This window comes from Castor canadensis, chromosome 14 (genome assembly GCF_047511655.1).
Source record: "Castor canadensis chromosome 14, mCasCan1.hap1v2, whole genome shotgun sequence".
Lineage (NCBI taxonomy): Eukaryota > Metazoa > Chordata > Mammalia > Rodentia > Castoridae > Castor > Castor canadensis.
This window is the reverse complement of record NC_133399.1, coordinates 29633294-29653282: the sequence shown is the minus strand read 5'-3', so window position 1 is coordinate 29653282 and position 19989 is coordinate 29633294. Positions and strand designations below refer to the sequence as shown.

At 34.9% G+C, this 19989-nt stretch overlaps 1 pseudogene; it reads right to left on the bottom strand.

Moving 5' to 3' along the window:
• Positions 1-16657: 16657 nt before the first annotated feature.
• LOC141416381 (profilin-2-like) lies at positions 16658-19443 on the bottom strand (annotated as a pseudogene).
• Positions 19444-19989: the final 546 nt, after the last annotated feature.

Genomic DNA, 19989 nt, shown 5'->3' with positions numbered 1-19989 from the left:
TTCTATGTTGATTTTATATCCTGCTACCTTGCTATAGCTATTGATGATGTCTAGAAGCTTCTGAGTAGAGTTTTTTGGGTCTTTAAGGTATAGGATCATGTCGTCTGCAAAAAGCCATTTCTTTTTCCTTCAACTTCTCAAAAATATATTCAATACCTATCTGTATACTTTCCAGTGGTTTACTTTGTAACTTGTATTTTAAATTAACTTTTATGAGAATTTTAAATTTAAATAATACTGTCTTTCTTTTTTGGCTGGTGGATAAGACTGTCCACCCCCACCATGGAGCTCTGTGAAGGAAAAAGCTTGCCTGAAAATTCAGGTAGCACCAAGTAGGTTTTTGAGGCCTATCTGCTACCTGGATGGTTACCCTAGGCTCCTCCGAGGTGATCTTGAAGAGAGCCATGGTCTCAGGGCCACGTCAGTCTTCTGCTGCCAGATCCAAGGGCTCCATGAGGACTTCATTCTTTGAGAGTGCGAGTGGGAGACTAACCTACCTTGCAGAGACAAAGAGGGGCAGTTATCCTTCCAGTGCCCATTCTGGCCACATTGTGGATAGTGTCCTGGCAGTGGGCGAAGTGAAGGGCAGTTTTTTGCCCAATGTCTTATACTTGAAGCAGACCCCTGGATGTGTGTGTTGTCTGGCCCATCTTGAAGTTGGACAAGGTGGCCTAAGAGCAGCCACCAAGAGCTGGGCCTTTTGCTGGTCTCAAGCTTCATCTCAGTTATTAAATACTTTAAATGCCATTTTAAAAGATCTTCCTGGGGGGGTTGAGGATCATCTTTTGCCTGTTTAAGTTTTCTTAGAATATTAGGGAAAGATTGGGAAATAAAATGAGAGTTGAGAATAATTATTCCATCCTTGGAAGATGGGTCTCATGTCAAGTCATATCATATGCTTGGGTTAGGCACTTAAATTCTTTAATATAAGAGGTTGAGTCATTAAAGAAGGAGTTTAGTCTCTTTTCAATTTGAGAGAGGTCAGTCATGGAAAAGGGCAAATGAACTCTGATAATGCAGTCAGCTCTTGCCACTTCCCAGAGTGGTACAAGTAGGCTGAGCATGCTTGGGTGGAGGTATGAGAGCAGGTATGGGATACAGGTGGGGAAGAGAAGGGTGAGGGTGTAGCAGGGGCTGAGGGCAAGACTGGTAGTGTTGGCTCCTGAGGAGCCAATCACTCAGGGTCAATTGTGCCCACTGTAGAAGGGAAATAGGGTGGTGGAAGTTTGGAAGAGCCAGCAGGGGTGGGATAAGGGGGTCTGAGTCAGGGGTGGATGAGGTGGGAGAAGAGATTGATGTAGAGGACTTGTGGGAGGAGTTGGGAGGTGGGCAGATGGAACCTGTGAGGTCACAGGTAAGGAAAGAGTCTTCTGAAGGGGGTTCAAAAAATGAAGAGGTGAAAACACAGAAATCAATGATGAAGGAGTCTAAATTTGGTGTGTCGCAAATGAGATGTTGAAGGATTATTGGCCCCAAAAGTTAATGGACTACTTGTTAATACATGAATTCAAAATATACAAAGTACTGGATGCCATGTATCCAACCTGTTTTCCCTTTCCAAATTTGATCAATTTAGAATGGCTGCCCCTCCTCTTTGCACTGTTCTGCTTCATGTATTTTGTATTGATACTTAGCAACCTGCTCATTATCCTGGCCATCAGCCCTGACTCCCACCTCCACACCCTCAAGTTCTGCTTCTTCTCTAACCTATCCTTGGATGATATCCAATTCATCTCTACTACAGTTCCAAAGATGACCATGAACATCCACAAATACATCTGAGCCCTCTTCTATAATTTCTACCCATGTGAAAATCTCTTTTCAATATTTTTATATGTATGTGTGATATGCTTCTGATGATGTTTTTTTCTGTAGCCACCTGTTGCTTCATAAATTACCAAGTCACCATGAACACTGATCTCTGTGACCTGACCTCTTAGTTTTGGTTTCAAGTTTTGTTTAACCTCCTGGATACCTACCTGCACAATTCAATGTCTTCAGGGATGTGGACATTTCCAAATCCTTATGTGTTTCTTTTGAATTTCTTAATTTTGTACATTCTGATAATTTATTTAAAAATATTGTCACTATTTTCTTAAAATGGGAATTGTTTCCCATTTTAGGGATCCATTTTTCTTTTCACAGTATTATTTCCAACATTTTGAGGATCCAATTCTCAGCTTAAAACCATATAGTATTCCTCATCTGTGAGTCTCACCTCCCAGTTGCTTATTTTATGGGACAAGCACTGGTGTGTATTTTCAAAGACTTGTTTCACATTGTCCCTAGAAGGTTTTCTGGTCTCCGTCCTTTATATAGTTTTTATAACTATCCTGAACATGTTCCTTTATAGACTGAGGAATAAGGAATTTAAAGGGTCCCTGTATAGCCTATACAACAGAACACTCTGCTATCATGACTTCTGGAATATAGTTGAAATATAAAATACAACAAAACTAACTACTTACTCCTATAAACCTGCCTCCTTGGTGACACTGATTTAAAGATTAATAGCTTCAGTTTCTCATCATGTTTTTATGGTAAAATAATAACAGCTACTGTTCGGTAGGGAAGAAGGCTTAGGTTTTAATTTTTAATTTGTACAAATATTCAATTGGGAAGGTGAAATTATTCTGAAAATGAATAATTCGGGTAGGTGTACAGCAATGTACATTTAATGATATTGTGAATAAGATTAATTTTTAAATTCTACTTATGCCATAATCAAAATACAAATAAAAAGCAGATGAATTTAAATTAAGACACAAAATAAAGTCCTAAATACAGTAGAGAAAGTCTCTTCTTCATCAGAGGAAAAGCTCTAAATAATGAATTGACATTCATTTTCATGTCTTCATCTTCCTCCATTAATATAAATAATCCCTTAAAGTGATGATAATCTAGACCAATTTGGTAAATTATTATATCTGTGCATTAGTAATCCAAGGTCTTAAAATAGTTAATCATCAGGTTGGACCTCTAGTTCTTTATGTTAATTTTTCTACTGCAATGGCCTTCATAACTGTACCTACTTGTTCCATCCAGGAGCACCTATCTGAGTCAGGATTCCTATAAATTATGAATATGTAATAACAGTTCATTGAGGGCCAGTTACGGAAGGATAATGTACTTGAATTCCTTGCACATGAGCCAAATGAGTTCCATTATTACCCAGTAAGTGCTGAGATGTCACTGGATTGAGGAAGGCCTATTGAGAACATTGGTTCCTGATCATCATTCCAATATTATATCTTGTAAATGTCACAATGTACCCCCAGTACAACAATGATTTAAAAAAAGAGAAAAACAGGAGGGTAACTATATGCATGTATGAACACTGTCAAAATGAAATTCATTATCTTTTATAATTACCTTCTACTAACAATATATTTTTATTTTATTATTGTGCTGGGTGGGTGTACATTTTGGTATTTATAAAAGGTCTTTTTACAATATATCTAATATATCATATTTGAGTGTATCCCCTGCACCAGTCTCCTTTTCCTTTTCGCCCTTCATTCCTAGATCAGTTTCAACAGTTATCATTTTTCCATTTACTTACATGTGTGTACTGTATTTATACTATTATTCACACTCCCACTCCCTTTCCACACCTCTTCCCCAATTTTCACTGACACTATACCCCACAGGCAGGATCTGTTCTGCCCTCCTGTTCTCCAATATTGTAAATGAAAAAAATTACATTTTCATTTGTTTAAGATAGCTACACAGTAAGTGTTCATGTGACATTTCCATGTATATACATATTATAAACCGAATTGCTTCATCTCCTCTATTTTTCTTCTTTCTTCTTTAGTCCCCTTCTTAGGGTGGTTTCAACAGGTTTAATTATTCCATATTCATTCTTCAGTAGAGAGTACATCAACTGTATTCACCTTCTTAACTTTCTTCTTTTACCTTTCTCCTCTTGTATGTGACCTCACCTCAATATGACCTGCTTTTCATAATATTGCTGTATTTATATTAGGTCTTTATTCCACAAATGAGAGAGAGCATGCAACTGTTGACTATCTGATCCTGGCTAGCTTCACTTAAGATGATGTTCCCTTGTTCCATCAATTTACCTGCAAATGACAAAATTTCATTCATCATTGTTGCTGAATGAAATTCCATTGTATCTATGTATATGGTAGCTATTCTAACAGGAGTGAGGTGGAATCTTAACATGATTGTATTTCCTTTATGGCCATGATTATTGAGAATTTATGTGTTTTTTAACCTTTTGGACTTCTTCCTTTGAAAAAGCTCTGGTCTGTTTATCTGCACATTTCTTCATTTGATCACTGATGTTTTGTTATTTTAGATTTTTGACCCCCTGTACACTTTGGTGATTAATCCCTTGTTTTATGTATAACTGGCAAAGATTCACTCTAATTACATGGGCAGGCTCTTCAAATACAGACTCTTTCTTTTGTTGTGCAGAACTTTTTAATTTCATGTAGTCCCACTTGTCAGTCCATTCTCTTATTTGCTGAGCCATTTGAGTTCTATTTAGGAAGTCATTGCCTATGCCTATTAACTTGAGTATATTCCCTGCTCATTTCTACAATAGCTTCTAAGTTTCAGCTCTTTTATTAAGGACCATGATTCACTTGGAATTGACACTTGTACTGTGTGAAAGATATGGATCTAGATTCAGTTTTCTACCTGCAGATATCCAGTTTTCTCAACAATATTTGTTAAAAAGGCTGTCTTTTCTCCATAGTATATTTTTGTGCCTTTCTCAAAAATCAGATGGGCATAGCTGTGTGGATTCATATCTGGAACATCTATTCTCTTCCACTGGTTTTCATATCTGGTTTAGTGCTAATACCTGTTATTTTTATTGCTATGGCTCTGTAGTATAGTTTAAAGTCAGGTATTGTGATACCTCCAGCATTGCTTTTTGCTCAGTATTGCCTTGGCTATTTGCAGTCTTTTGTGCTTCAAATGAACTTTATGGTTGATTTTTAATCTCTGTGATGAATGTCATTGGAATTTTTATGTGAATTCCATTTAACATGTAGATTGTTTTGGGTAATATACCCATTTTCACAATATTCATCATACCAATCCATTAACTTGGGAGATCTTACTGTCTTCTCCAGACCACTATTTCTCTTTTCAGTGGTTTATAGTTTTCCTTATAGGTCTATCACATCTTTTGTTAAGCTTATTCCTAGTTATTTTTTTTTGAGGCTGATGTAAATGAAATTATTTTTCTGTATTCTTTCTGAATCGGTTCACTTTTGGTGTATAGAAAGACTACTGGCTTCTGTAAATTGATTTTTTATCCTACCACTTTGCTCAAACTGCTTATGGTGTCTAGGAGTTTTGGGTTCCTTTTAGGTATAAGATCATATCATTTATAAACAAGGATAGTTTGAGACTTCCTTCCAATTTTTATTCCTATCTTATTCTGTTCTTCCTATCTTATTGCTCTGGTAGGAATTCCAATACTATGTTGAATAAGTGTAGACAGAGTGGACACCCTTGTCTCATTACTCACTTTAGAGGAAATGCTTCCAGTTTTTCCCCATTTACTATAATATTGGCTATAGGCTTGTCATAAATAGCCTTTATTATTTTGTGGTACATTCCTTCAATTGCAAGTTTCATCTGAGCTTTTATCATAAGGGATGATGAATTTTGTCAAAGGCTTTTTCTGATGTATTGAGTTGATTATGTGTTGTTTTCTTTGCTTCTGCTATTGTTTGACTCTTTTCATTCTCATCTTGTTTACTATGTTAAAAGCTACCATTTCTGCTGCTAGTATCATGTTACTCTATTTGATTGACAAATTGAATGGTGATTTTTATGGATTCTTTACTGGTCTTTTAATTGTAGGGTTATATCTACAAACAAGCATATTATTACTCGTTCCATTTGTGTGCTAATTTTATAACTTCTTTTGCCTTATTGTTTGTGCTAAGAATTCAAGCACTATGTACTGATTAAAAGTGGAGACGGTGAATTTGTTTAATTTCTAATTTTGGGAGAGATGATTTTAGACTGTCTTATTTATTTAGGATGAAGTTGGCTATAGACTTTTCTTTTGTAATCTTTATTAAGTTGAGATATTTTTTTCCTTCTATTCCTAGTTTAATCTAGGCTTTTATAAGGAAGGAATGTTAAATTCTGTCAAAGACCTTTTCCTTATCTATTCAGATGATCATTTAATTTTTGTACTTTATACTATTTATGTGTTATGTCATGTTCTTCAACTTGAGTATTTAACTTATCCTTATATCCCATAAATGAAAATAACTTGATCATGGTGAGAGATCTTGTAATATGTTGTCTTATGCTTTTGATATCAGCATAACACTAGTTTTATATAATGATTTTGCAGTGTTCTTTTCTTTGTATTTGTTGAATTATTTGGCAAGCAATGGTGTTAGTTCTTTAAATACCTGGTAGAATTCAGCCCATGTAGTCAAAGATTTCTCTTAGTTTGGAGAATTTCTTCTTTCAATTTCATTGCTTATGACAGATTTGTTCAACTTATTTATGAAGACTTCATTTAATTATAGTGAGTCATATGTACAGAAATTTATCCTTTTTATAGATTTTCCATGTGGTAGAATATGCATTTAAAAAATATTCCATGATGTTCCTCTGAATTTCATTGATATTTGTTGTGTGTCAAAGTTGCACAATTTGGTTGCCTTACTGTTTACTTGCTTCAAGGATTTGGAATCTGGTAATTTTCTGAGATTCCTCTCAATTTGTTAATCTTACCTGTTTTGAGACTTTTTCATGTATTTCAAGTTTGATGCCACAGGAGTTTTCTTACAAGTCTATGTAATGCTTGTGGTTAATTTTATCAAATACCAGTCAAAGTATTTCCCATCAAAGTTATTCATATTAGTACTCTACTTTTTAATTTTTTATTATTGTTGTACTGAGGGTACATCGTGACATTTACAAAGGTTCTTACAATATATCATAGTTGAATTCACACCGTCCATCACTCTCCTTTATCCACCTTCCATCATTCCTGGAACAGTTTCAACAGATCACACTTTTCCATTTACATACATGGGTACATATTATTTCTACAATATTTAAGTAATTTTTAAAAAGTTATCATTACAGAAATTTAAACAAAGCCTGATTTAAGCATGATACAAAGCATGATCAGTTTAATTTCCTCGACTTCATATTTGTGACTGTGTAGTAGTGAACCAAGAGGATCCTTGTTAGAATGTAGAGAAATCTATTTTCTAGAGCATTGTTTAGTACATTATTATGGATCAATAATTTAAAATATTCATCCTTACCTTTATAGCTTCAACTAATATCTTTTTAATACAGAGATGTGAATATTCATCTGCTCCTGGATATATTGTGTGGGTCCGAAATTGGTACTAAAATCTGAAGCTTTCAATGTTTTCATTTTTTATTGTATTTGCTTATAATAGTCTAAGATTAAGTTCAAAATACATGAGTATGTGTAAGGACTTATTAAGACACCATAACCATCTTCAACTATTCCAAAGTTGATGCTATCCTGATAAGTTAACTTTATTCCAAGTTTGTTTAAACCTTGGATACGTGAATGACTGTTACTTTTTTTTGTGACTATATAATGAGTCCTTGACTTGGTCAAGGAAAGGGATAAATATAATTCATGTATATATTAAAACACAGCTTTATAATGGCAATTATTAGCAAATCTGTGTTTGCATACCATTGAATAAATTATTCACTATCTCACAAGAAAAAGAGGAGAGTGTGTCATCCAAATAGGCATCCTTTCTCCTTGGAGACCTCTACCTTCTATACAGATTGCTAAGAAGTTCAGAATTTAAAACTAAAATATAGAATAAATGGATCTAATGGAAAATGAGGGAAATAGTTGGGAGTAGCAGCCAGTGGCAAAGTGGATAGTGAAAGAAGAAAGTGATGGGGGGTTGAATATCATTGAAGTACTTCATATACATAATTAAGAACAAAATAATGTAACCTATTAAAATTGATTGCAAGGGGAGAGAAGGGATAATACAGAGTAATAGAGGGGGTGAAGTTGATTAATGTACATTGTGTGCAAGATTGGAAAATCACATTGAAACCTTTTGTACAATTAATATATGCTAATAAAAAGTGAGGTCAAGAAGTTTGGAAAGCAGAATCCCTATACATATTTTATAACATCGTGAACATTTGATAGAGTATATAGTTTCCTCACAAAGAAACAAAAATAATCAAAGACTATCTGGTAAGATGTTCTGAAAATAATAAAGAGCTAAACCAGGAAAAATAGACATATCTTATTGCAAGTTTTGAAAATATGATGTAAGAAGTCACTGTTCTACCTGTTATTTTGAGGACATAAATCATGTAAGAAAGAATTGACAAAATAACAGGATAACTTGTTTTCTTACAGAGGTATAAATGCTTGCTTCAATACCAAGTTTTCTCTACTTTCATCTCTGACTACAATACTGGTATCTGATCATGCCTGTCTACTATGACATTCCTGTAGTTATATTTTACATCCTCACCAAGCATTCTGAAAGGTCTATAAATACAGGATATGAATCTCAAATTGTACTTAATGCACTATATTTGATATTTCTTCTCCCATAAATTACCCTCACATTGCTAATAACCATCCTTTCTTCTATATGCAGTTCAATTAAATATATGATTAATTTAACTAAGTATCAATTAATGACAACATATTCTGAATTTCTCACAAAGAGCTCTCTGTTCCAGAAAATGGAACACAATTACAGGATATGGCAAGTTGTAAATGGTCATCATTCTGACTTCACAAATTAGTTTAATCAGGAGCCAAAACCTACTTATTCACAGGATTATAGCTACAAAGCTATAGAAAACAGAACTTTCAGGCTCTGTTTTCTTGAAAAATTTCCCCAGCCTCTCACTTTAATCCTGTGTTTATCTTTGCCAATGAGTTTTGTATCTTATAGGCAATGAAGGGTCGGTTTGGATTTTAGTCCAAAATACCAGTATTTGTCCTGTGATTGGAAAATTGAGATTACTGACATACAAAGTTATTATTGAAAGGTATGTATAGTTCCTGCCATTTTGTTTTTTAATATTATTTGCTTGTTCCTAGTTCTATATGCTTATTTTCTCGACTAGTGAGATTTTGTCCATCCTGTAATTTCATGATTGCATTGCTCTTCTTTTTCTGTGTGTATGATTCCATTAAATATCTTCTGGAGAGCTGACCTAGTAATCATGAATTCCTTTTCTTTTTGTTATTTTGGAAGGGCTTTATTTCTTCATTAATTAAGAAGAATAGATTTGCTGGATGCAGTAATATGGTTGTGTAGTTATTTTCTCTTAGGACCTGAGATACACCACAAATTGCCTTTTTATTTTAAATTTTCTGTTCAGAAATCTGCTGTTATACTGACAGGGTTCTCTTTATATATAACTTGGCTACTCTGTGTTTCAACTTTCCATATTTCTTCTTTTTCTGTATTTCTAATATTTTAAGTAAAATATGCCATCATTTCTTTTCTGTCCATATCTATTTAGAGTATTAAAATCATCCTATACTTGATGACACTCCCTTGAGTTAGGTATTGTCTGCTATTACTTTATTGAATATGTTTAAACTGCATTTAGCATGCACCACTTCTCCTTCTATGCCTCTGAATTATAGATTTGATATTTTGACTGTGTTGCTGAGGTATTTCATGTGTCATTTGTACTTTTATGTTTTGTAATCATCATCATGTGCATGTTCTAATACATTTACTTTGTCTTCAAGCCATAATATTCGGTCTTCATTTTTCTGTTCTCTTCTAGGCTTTTGACTGAACTTTCTGTTTACTTATTGAGTTTTCATTTCCAGAATGGCTATTTTTTTTCCAGAACTTCTGTACCTATATTTAATTTGATGTTCATTTTCTGCCTTATTTTCAATACTTCATCAAGCTCTATATTTGTATTTTCTTTGAATTAATTCAGACATTTATTTGAGGCCTTTTTAATTTAATTGATTATTATTATTATTTTTAAATATATAAGTTTAATAGGGTTTATAATATCTCTAAAGGCAGGCACAGGGTGCTTCCTTATAATAATAGCACTTGGGAGGCTGAGGCAGGAAGATCATGAGTTCCAGATGAGCCTGAGCTACATAGTGAGTTCCAGGCTAACCTGGGCTATCTAAAAAGACCCTGTCTTACAAAGCCAAACCAAAAACAAACCAGAAGAAAAGATATATACTATCTCTTAAATGGTGTAAATAAGAGAGGAAAAGGGTGTGGCTAAGACTGCTTTTCAGTTTTAAGAGTGTTTTGGTAAGGTGATGGGGAATCCTGAAGTTATAGTTTCCCTGCTCTGTTCATTCATTGTTTAGAATATGACCTGAGTGTCTGGTGTAGTCAGCTGTGTGAACAAGTAAAGGATATGAGTGCTCAGAAGGTGGAGCCAGAGATTTTTACTCCTCACAGTAAGAGTAAGATAATTAATGGCTGCCACACTCAAAGATTGATTATGTTGATTTCCTTTCCTGGGCAGTTGGGTTAGCAAGTTGTTTAGGGTCCAAAGTTAATACTCTGAAAAAAATTTCAAGATAAAGTTTTCTCTTTGTTTTCCTTGACCTGGCTTAATGCAATTGGATCTCTCATTTCTTCCCCAAGATAGAGTATACATCATTTTAACCCCTGAAGATACTCCTTTCCAGTGTTTTCCAAAGTTTTTTACTTCATAGTTTAGTTTGGATTTCCAGTTTGGTTATCCTTTATAGCTTACACTCCCTTGTTCAGTGACTTTCCTTCTCTGATCCTTTCTGAGAAGAAATGTCAGTGGATGAGTGTCTCTACCCTTTCCACTGAAACATTTTCAAAATTTCCTTTACTCAGTTAAAATATTTATTAATTTTTAAAAATTTTTATAATATTTTTTCCTTTTCTTTTTTGTGATACTGCTAGGCACTACCACATGAGCCATGCCTCTGGCCCTTTTTACTCTGGTTATTTTGGAGACAAAATCTCACATTTTCTCCTGGCTAGCCTGGACCATGATCCTATTGATTCTTCCTACCATAGCTGGGCTGGTAGGTACACGCCACTATGCCCAGCTTTTTCTGTTGAGATGGGGTTTTGTAAATTGTTTTGCCTGGGCTGTCCTAGAACCACTGTCCTCCTAATCTCAGCCTGCAGAGTAGCTAGGATTACAGGCATGAGTCACTGTACCTGGGCTTATAATTTCTTTAGAACTACATTCTTTCTCTTTATTATTTATTCTGCCTGTTGCTGGTCATTTATTTCATGTTGATGTTGTACTTATTGCTGTCTTTCATCTTAAATGTTGTCTTGCTTTCCTTTCTGTTCACCTTTACATTCTTAGGTCAATGGATATATAATTCACTGCATAGTATTAATTTGGTAGTGGGGAGTGAGAGTAGCTCATTTCTTTTTCTTTTCAAAAAGAAAATTTTGAGATAGGGTCTTTTCATTATTTTTGAACTATTTCTCTAAGACGTCATCCACATCCTTTTAAGGAAGTTCAATAACAACAAGAATGTACACATAGACCACTAAAATTATACACATGACATGAACAATACATCAAAACATGAATTGAAAAATCACAAATATTCCATATTTGTTACAAATAAACAATAATAGTAATAACAATCACAAATATTCTGTAAGTGAATAGTGGCTGAGTTGAAAACTTTGCTAGAAATCATAAACTCTATTTAACATCAATGGACTTGAAGTGAAAGCATAAGAAATTACCTATTCAGAGGAGAAGAAAACAAACAAATAATGCCCACAATGATTACATGACAACATAAGGCAACTACAAATCCCACAATAGGCATTTCAGAAGGAAAATAACTGGGCCAGGAACAAACAGTTAAAAATAATATTGACTAAATTCCCCAATCTGGGAAAGATAGAGGAATTATAGGGATGGTAAGCAAAGAACCCTCCAAGCACTTTCAACACATGAAGGAGCTTGTCAAGGTAGATAATGTACAAAGAATCAAAATCAAAGAGAGAAAAAGATCTGATGAAAGCACAACATAATATACAAAGCAAGAAAGAAGAAATAAAATTATCTTTTTCAAGAATAATTTGAAATCTTAAAATTTAATGTTTTAAGAGTGTTTAGCATGAGATGAACTATCCAAAAATCCAAATGGAAATGAACTTGTCTTTTTATAATCCAGGAGTGAGTATGGAAGAAATTATGTCTATTTTCTGCCAAAGATGAAATCCACTAAAAAAAAAAAAACCTCATTATGGTAAACCTGAAACACTTCATGACATGATGAGATTTTTGCTCCTTTCTCAAACCTTTGCTTTGCACACAATTCAACAAACTGATGTAAATTTTTCCAGCTGATAAAAATTAGAATAAGGAAGTAAATAAGCACAGTGTCAATGAAAGAAAGCATAGAGGACAGTTACACGTGGTTTTCATAACCAGCAGAAGGGAAATTTACCAAGAAAATATCTAAAAGTAAAATAATTGGAAAATGCTGAAGTGCACACAGCATGGAAAGTCAAAATGGATTTTTAGCAATTGCCAAAGAGAAAAGCATCTTAAAATGTCTCAAAAGATCCTGAAGATAATTTTGATCACATAATTCAAAGAACAATAAAAAATCTGAGGTAAAAAATAAATTTTAGTCACACTAAGAATACTAAGGTCACCTTAGAAAGTATATTAAAGAATATAAACAAATAATACATCTACCAGGAATATAAATGTATATCTATACATATACATATATGAGATATATATATATATATATATATATATATATATATATATATATATATACATAAATTCAGTCTGATCTTTGAAGTTTCTGATTGAGGAGATATAGGATATATATGATTTGGAGGACAGGAACATGAAGATTTATATGACATGGTCAATTATAAAACAAAACACATCGAGGTGGATGTGTATTGATGTGGTTCAATGCACATTTCCAAACTAGGAAAATAAGAATACTCATTTAAAATTACAACTAATGTTCACTTAAAATGAGTGATGACATTGAACTGAATATGAAAACATTCAGTAATGGCTTTTAATAAATATGCAAAAATTGTTGCCAAGAGTCCTTTAAATAAAGCATAATATGAATAAACTGTTTGCCCTGGCTCTTTCTTCACAATGATTTTTCTCAGAAAGTACAGGGAGATACACCAGACAGGGAATTCCTAATTATTATCTGTAGGTTTGCAAGATATTTAGCCTTGGGGATATTGGGAACATATCTAAATTTCCAGCACCCTAGAGACTAAATTATGAGTGTGCTTAATTCAATAGGTCGTTCAGTCTTCCTTTTAGTCGTTAAACAGTTATGCTCCCTTAGGGTAGACAGAAAATCTTTGTAACAGTTTTGTTTTCCTTAAGATAACTGACGTAATATACTTTTTTCTCCAATTATTCTTCTTCATCTGATGTACTATTTTCAGCTAACAAGATCATTCCCCTTTTAATTAGAAAAGTTCTTTTTCTTTCTTAAATATTCTCCCAGGAATAACTGTGATATCAACCTAATTGTTGTATCCTATTAACAGAGTTTAAGTTTATGTATCAATGTACAAGTCATTACAACAGCTTTGACTTTCAGTATCTCATTGAATCAAAAATGAAATGCATACCAAAAATGCTTATATCAAAGAAAAGAATTAAATCATTAAAACTTTGATACAGAAAAAATGCTTTGAAAAATAGAAAAACATCATTAAAATTTTGGGAGTGCAAAAGCTCTCTGCAGACCTTTGGCAGGGTAGTATGTTGCAAGTAGATGTACTTCCTGTGAGTTACGTTGAGAACCGAGTTGGTTAGCAATGTGCAAAAGAAAGTACCAAGAAAAGAGAAATTGTTCCAATATTTTTGACAAAAGTCAAAGAGTAGTATGTGAAAATGAGTGAGTTTTATTTTTAGTAAATGATATGGGAATGACTTTAATTGTATTAGAAATGTCGTTAATTACATTTAAATGCACTGTGTTCAAACGTGCTTAATAAATGGGGAAATGAATTGAACAGACAGTTCTCAGAAGAGCAAACACAAATGGCTAATAAGCACATGATGATTTGTTCCACATTCTTATCCACAAAACAAATGCATATTAAACTACACTAGGATTCCATTTCACCCCAGTAGTAATGGGAATCATCAAGAAAATAAACAATATGAAAAGGTGAGCATTCAAGAAAAAGCAACCCTCATAAACTGTTGGATGGAATGTAAACTGGTCCAACCACTGTGGAAATTAGGACGGGGGTTCTGAAAAAAAAAAAAACTAATAGACTTACATTATGATCCTGACATACAACTTTTGGCCATTCCATTTCCTTTCAGTATACAAGAGAGATACCTGAACACCCATGTTTGTAGAAGCTTTAGTCATAAGAGCAAAGCAGGAACATCCCAACATGCTCAATAACCAATGAATGGTTAAAGAAAATTTTACATAAATATATATAGAGATAGATAGATAGATAGATGATAGATATATAGATAGATAGATAGATACATGTATGCATAAATATCCAGCCATTAAGAAAATATAGTGTTTTTCATTTTCAGGAAAGGCAATGGAACTGGAGATTATCAGGTTAAGCATGATAAGGCAAGCTCACAAAGCCAAAATTGTGTAAACTGATCTCACTAATATGTGTAAACTAGACCAAAACTGATGATGGTGAAGATGATATTAATAATGAAACATGAATGTAAAAGAGCAGACATTTGTGGGAGATCAGTGGGAAAGCTAGGGGGAAAGGAAATGATACTGAAGTGTGGGGAGGATGAAAGAACAATACACACACATATTAGAGCAATAAAATCACACCCATCAAATACTGTTTGAAAAAGAGAGAAAAGAAAGAGGTGTATATATCCAAGGTATTACCACAAAGAACCCCCCTAATATTATTAACATATGTTGATTCAAAAATAAATAAAATCATCTTTTATTTAAGTTATGCTGGATGGTTAGGTACTCCAATAAGTTTCTGCAGCATCTATCTTTAAGAATTTTGAGAATCAATGGGCTCTGGTAGGATTCAGTCTAGAAATAACTTGCCTCTCCAATTCTCAGACATATGAGCTTAAACTTCACAATGTTTCTGTACAAGTAAGTGATTGTTTTCTGTATCAGTGAAGACCAGTAATGGCTAAGTAAAACATTTGACCTTTAGGATAATGTCACCCTTGAGTTGATCTGTGATTTCCTTAACTCGAATGTTCCAAGATTAACTTGTCATCTTTGACCTTAATCATTTCTCTTTTCTTTTTATTATTTTTGTTGTTTTACTTAATGAATAATTGATTCTATAGTAATCAGAAACACGTGGACACTGAAAGGCATTTCAATGAATACAGATCAAGAGACAATTCTGGTAAATACTGATTTTTCCAAAAGATAATAGTCAAACATAGTACAATTTCTGTTGATAATAATGCCATCAGTACAATTTATACAAACTATAAAAAGTTGCAATATTTAATCAGGGAAGGGAGTGGGAGGGTGAATATTTGATTTTTAATTTTAATCCATTGTGATCTGTTAGAATATAGGGGATTATTTCAACTTTTTGTGTTTGTTGAGGTTTGATTTATGACTTGAATGTGGTCTATTTTGGAAAAAGTTCCATGGACTGCTGAGAAGAAGGTGTAATCTGCTGTTGTAAGATGAAATACTCTAACTGGACTCTGTAAAGTCCATTTTGTCCAAAGTATTGTTTACTTCTAGAATGTCTTTGTTGATTTTTTATCTGTATATTTGTCTATTGAGGAGAGGGAAGTGTTGACATCTCCCACAACTATTGTATCTAGTCCTACCTGTTCCTTTAAGCCGAGAAGTATTTTGTGAATGTGAGGGCTCCAATGTTTGCAGGATATATATTTAGAATTGTTATATCTTCTTGCTTCCCTATATAAGGGCCTTCTTTAACTCCTCTGACTGAAGGTTGTATAATATCTGCTGTGTCTGATATGAGAATAGCTACACCTGCCTTGCTTTATTTTTGGTTTTGCCATGCCTGGTAAATCTTTTTCCATTCTTTCACTTTTAGTTTGTGTGTGACCTTGGTTTTGAAGTGTGTTTCTTGTAGACAACAGATCGTTGGATCTTGCTTGTTGATCCAATTAGACAATCTGTATTTTTGATTGGAGTTAAAACCATTTACATTTAAGGTTATGGTTGAGAAGGGTTTGCTGATTCCTATGTTTCTATTGCTTTTTTTCCAGGTTGAGGAACAAAGGAAGATGCATGCACTTCTCCCAACCATGTGCTACAAAAGAAAGTCTAATGAACCAATAAATGCTCAAAATGCTGAAAAAACACTGACCAACATAGAGAATGTCAACTGGCAGCTTTTTTAAATATCAACTTATTTTAGTAGTCAAAACTCACATTAATTGCTAAGACAAAGTAATGCCCAACATGACATATCCCTTCCCCTCAATTTCAATGTATCATGCATATCATTACTGTGTTGCAGTTATGTTGTCTTAAGGCTTGGATACATACAGAGGTTAACAAACAAATGATTCATTGGGAAACAAGAATCATGACATTGAGAAAATAGGTGAAGAAAACCCAGCTACCCTCTAGTCTGGTAGACTTGTGAACATAATTGGTGTGTTGAAGAAGATAGCTGATAGGAAGATGGGGAGAGGCTGCTTACACGTCACACCTCCTCAGGTATAAAGTGAATTCATATGATTTCTTGTTAAATGTGCCTTCATGGACACCTTCCTTTCCCATAACTGTAACCAATGCTGTAGTACACAAGAAAACAAAACAAAAGTGAAGAGAATTATTTAAGGGGGAAGCAGAAAGAAAGACACCTTTCTTCACCAACAGAGGAAAGAAACATTTTAATGGAGAGACAAGTTCATACACCAAAACCACCCTGCATTGCTAATAAAATTTCCAGAATTAAGACTTACGCTTACAGCTAGGAAAGTTTAAGAGCAATCTTCCTAACATTGAGAGGTCTGCTTGCAGCTAGAACTAGAGTCTATTGAGTACTTTGCCATTGAGTATGCCTTCTTACTCAATCTCCCTCCATAGACCCCTGCTTTTCCTATTACAAAGACCAAGATTGAAAGAAAAAGAAAGTGTTTCAAAAGCAGCATTAATCAAGAATGTCACACAAATTTAGGAGACCGAACCAAGATAATAAGTTAAAATTAAGTTAGTTTTCCATGAACTGTCAAGCACTGAAGTGAGCATGGAGATATAGTTTTGAACCGAGTAATATCCTAAAAGTGATGGAGATCATCAACTGGGTATTAAAAGCCTCGTTAGCAGCAGTGAGTTGTGTATGACTATGATTGCACTAGCTAGGATAAAAAGTGATTGTTTACCTTCCATTTTAGAGTGAAACATTCTGGTTGATATGACAAATTCATATTACGTTTCCCAGAAATACAAGCTTTAAAAATTTGGGTAACTTTTCATTTAAAATTTCTCCTCAAATTTAACATGCCAGATAGGTACACCTACGTCATATTTTACCAATAAGATTATAAATGTGAGTAAACATGGTAACATGGTGAGTCCTTCAGAGGAAAATGAAAACCAAACCTTAAAAAGCATTTTCAATGCTATCATAAAAGACCAAATTAAAAGTATTGAGATATTGTGCAGATTGATATCTTCAATAGTCTTGTTTTAAAGTCTAAAATCCTGAAATAGTTTTACCACTTCTAACACCTGCTTTTTCTAGGACGGAATCGAAAGGTCTATCCTCAGGTCTATGCACAGATGTATGTCAACTTTTATTTTCACAACCACTAGAGGTCAGTGAAGTCACTTGGTATGAAAATCTCATTTGGTTTCACATCACATGGTCCATAGTTTGTTTGTTTTAATTTACATATGCTCCTCGGAGAGCAGCTTAAACCTCTTAGAGAGATTTGTCTACTATGTCAAGTCATCTGGTGTTCCTGTGGGCATTTATAAACAACATACACCAGAGTGGGTACAGCCTATAGGACAAAGTTCTCTGGGACAGCCACCTCTAGGACAGTGATCTCTGGGACAGCAGCCTCTACAACAGAAACCTCTATAATAGCCACCTCTATGCTAGTGGCCTCTAAGACAGTGACCTGTAGGACAGATGTTTCTAGTACAGTGGCCTCTTGGACAGCCATATTTGTGACAGCTGTCTCTACTCTAGGTCAGCTGTCTCCAAAACAGTGGCCTCTAGGACAGTGACCTCTAGGACAGCCATCTCTATGATAGCCTTCTCTGGGACAGCCATCTCTTGGATAATGGCCTCTGAGGCAGCTGTCTCTGGGTCAGCTGCCAGGAGCTGGTTACAATATTGCTCAAGTCAGCTTCCATTCTTTCACATGGTGCAGCTATTCTTAAAATCAAATGGCCAGCTCTACCAAGTGAGAATTCAGAGTCTTCTTTTAAAAATATTCATACAGGTGATACATTTAAATGTATGTATTCATCAATTACATGTCATAATAATCCCCAATTTCAAGTTTTTTTGACAAAGTAGGAAATACTTCACTTATGCAGTGCAGTAAGAATTTCCATAAAGTTGACAACAGAATTTTTGGATCAAGTCTGGAGACACTGGAACTTTTGGGTCAAGCATGGAAACTGAATGTAATCCCCACCTTCAAATAGCCATCTCAGACACATTTTGAAAATATGCTACTATTTCAAATGTTACTCCAAGCCTCTCATCTAATTTATCCTTCTCTCCCCTAGCAATAATGTTCCCAATAGAAAAGGGAATAAGGTGAATTTTCTTTATGATGATCAGAAGATGATTAAACTCTCAGCAAACAAGGAAGGAAAAAGACTCCAAAGTAAAGACTTCGCAGGGGTAAAATAACTGAAAGACTTGCACAAGTTAGCAGTCCTACATGGTACAATCATCATCTGACTTGGCTGGCAGCTTGAGATATGACTTTTCTCATTAAATTGCTAAGGCTGAGAATGAATACTTGTGCCATTGTCCTACTGTGGCACGTGGGAGAAGATGGGCCACATGGCCACCACTGCAAGACTGATAACTAAGACAGGGCTTTTCTTTCTGTGCTAGACACTTCACAAAAAACACATTAATAGCCACTATGGGCTGACCATATACTTAACAAACTGCTCGTCATTTTGTCACTGACATAGAGCTTTTCACCAGAGTGCTCAACTCTGGTGGCCCTGCTCAATGCCACATTGTAGTTCAGTCCTCCACCTTGGCTTTTCGTACAGATGTCCATTCTGTAATTCCCGTCTACCTACAGGCTATTTCTGATCAAAGAACACTTTGCAAGAAAGTCAAAGAAGAAACGTTCCCAGTCTTTTCCTATGATTGTATCTATTTCTAGTAGTGTGATGCTCTGCCAGACACCCCCAGCCATGGTTGCCCAGAAGTATTTGGTATCACAATGGCAGTAGCAATTGGACATGAGGTTATCCATGTAGCTCTGCCAGCAGGCCATTTTCACCCCTTTGCCCTGCTGCCTGGAAGGCCACAGCAACAGCAAAGCATTGGAGAGGGGTGGGAATAGGTAGGAGATGGCTCTATGCATGACCCATTGATCCCCATCCACTGGCAGCTGCTCCTGGGACGTGCCAACAGGGGACAAGCCCCTGATGCACCCTACCCCAGCACAAAGTGACCTTAGGGCTCAGGGCACTGGAGGCCCAGATATAAGTGCTGGTAGGTGGCACTGGTGGGATGGTTCCAGGCTCCCAGGCCCCAACCTTCCATATGCACTTGTGTAGGTGCATGCAATCCCTCCACTGTGCCTTATCAAAATTCTTATTTCTAGGAGCTTAACAATGGTTGAAGAGTAGGATTGGAAGTTGAATATTGTGGGAGTTGGGTCTGGGGAAGGGAAAGGAGATGTTTTTCTCTAAAGAGTATGCTATTTCACTGTAAACATGGACTTGTTTTGCTAAAGTTCTTTTTTTGTCATTGTTCAATAGAGAATATATCTAGTAGTTGTGTACAAAGTGAGACAAAACAATAATGAAAAAGATCT